The following is a 2074-nucleotide window of genomic DNA, read 5'->3' as shown; positions in this document are numbered from 1 at the left end:
TGATTTTTATAATTAATAATACTGTTTAATAAATAATAGATAAATTTTTGTGATTTTTTAACAATTTATTATTATGTTATAACCGATATTATTTAGAATTTAATAATTATCATTATTTTTTGCAGGCTAATAGGAATTTGTTGCCTAGAAAATTTGATCCGTCCGATACCTTTAACGAGGTAGCTGCAGCGGCACTGGAGTTTACTGGGTTTCAACACGTTTCACGAATAGGCGAAATGAGAGGTCATTCTGCACTACTGAGTGCCTTGGTGGAACGGTGGCGGCCAGAGACTCACACATTTCATCTTCCAGTCGGTGAAGTCACGGTGACGCTGGAAGATGTGACTTATATTCTTGGTCTCCCGATTAATAGGGAGGCCGTTACGGGTAGATTAGACAGCAGTCACCAGTTTTTGGTGTAGAACTGCATTTCGTGTTTTGGTCGGGAGCCTGGTCCGCAAGATCACGTGTTGGGGAAGGTTAATCTTGCATGGGTCCGGTGGTGCAGAGACAGCGAGCCATGTAATACTCAGGAGTCGGTTGAGCAGTACGTCCGGGCACACATTTTCTGCGTGCTCGAAACTATTGTGTTTACGGATAAGTCGACCACTTTATTGAACTCGAAGTTTCTACCGCTACTTCAGAATTTTCATCGGATATCATCATACAGTTGGGGGCAGCCAGTCTGGCACACCTGTACAGATCGTTGTGTCGTGCATCACGATACAAATGTAAAGAGATGGATGGCCCACTAACACTGCTTTTTGTTTGGGCGTGGGAGCGTATGCCGCTCCTGGCACCTATACCCCGCGATCAGCTCGGCGATGTTGGTATTCCACTTGCGCGATGGTATTGGTTTTTATTGTTATTGTTATTGTTATTATTATTAATGTTGTTGTTGTTGTTATTATTATTATTATTATTATTATTATTATTATTATTATTATTATTATTATTATTATTCTGTTTTTTGTTAGGTGGAGCCATTGGCGCCGACATACAAGATATATATGGCAGCCTACTGCGCATTTTAGGCGAGGACTCGACGACATGGGAGTTGACGATGTAAGTTGTACCATTAATGTCCAATATTTTTATTCAGAAGTTTAGTTTTTCTAATCGACCTCTTGTAACGAATGTGCAGTTTATATGGCGGTCATATATGGGAGTGGTGATTCCGGATGTCCTCGCTGCTCAGATGGTTATGTGCTCCACCCAATCGCCTCTAGTGTCATTCGAGTGCATAGAATGGCACCCGACAAACCGGATTAGACGACAGTTCGGGATGGAACAGCTTCCACCAGGCCCGGCGTGCGACCTTGGTCGTGATCACTGCAAGCGGTTGACAGGAGCACAGAACCATGACTAGGGACAGATTTACAGTCAATGGGTTAACAGATGGAGATTTGACCGCTATAACACATTACAGTTAGGCGAGGAGATTATTGACTTTCATCCTCTCCCAGTGTACTACGATGGTACACACAGCAGTATGGGATGCACCTACGACTGTCAGATAGAGTTGCAGGCGAAGAGGTTGGCGCTGATGAACCACATCAGCAACAGGAAGAGCCAGCTGGCCCTCAAAAGCAAGTCCTGCCTCATGAGCAGCAGTTTCAGGTATTGTTATTAATTCCTAGTATTATGATTATTATCAACTTTTAGGGTTATAAATTGTTATCTAGAATTACTATTAATTGTAATTAATTGTTATCTAAGTCCCGGCATATGAGCACCAGTATCAGGTCCCGGCATATGAGCACCAGGTTCAGATGCCGGCATATACCCAGCAGTTTCAGGATCCGGCATATGCCCAGCAGTGGCCGGCATATGCCCAGCAGCAGGCAGCATATATACCAGAACCACAGCCGCCTCAGGCACCTGAGCCCTATATACCACATCTGGTAATTCCAGTCGAGGGTCACTTTAGTCCGTTGGGTGGATTTGACACCATCAGCTTCTCTCAGGTCCTAAGAGATACAGATTTTCTATCCCCGCCGCCACCGCAGGAAGGGCCTGCTACATCTCAGCATTCTGGTGGTCGCCGCGCCACTTCAGGTCATGCTAGTGACTT

The sequence above is a fragment of the Arachis ipaensis genome, chromosome B03 (assembly GCF_000816755.2).
Source record: "Arachis ipaensis cultivar K30076 chromosome B03, Araip1.1, whole genome shotgun sequence".
Taxonomy (NCBI): Eukaryota; Viridiplantae; Streptophyta; class Magnoliopsida; order Fabales; family Fabaceae; genus Arachis; species Arachis ipaensis.
The sequence above is the reverse complement of the archived record's forward strand: the minus strand, read 5'-3'. Positions refer to the sequence as shown.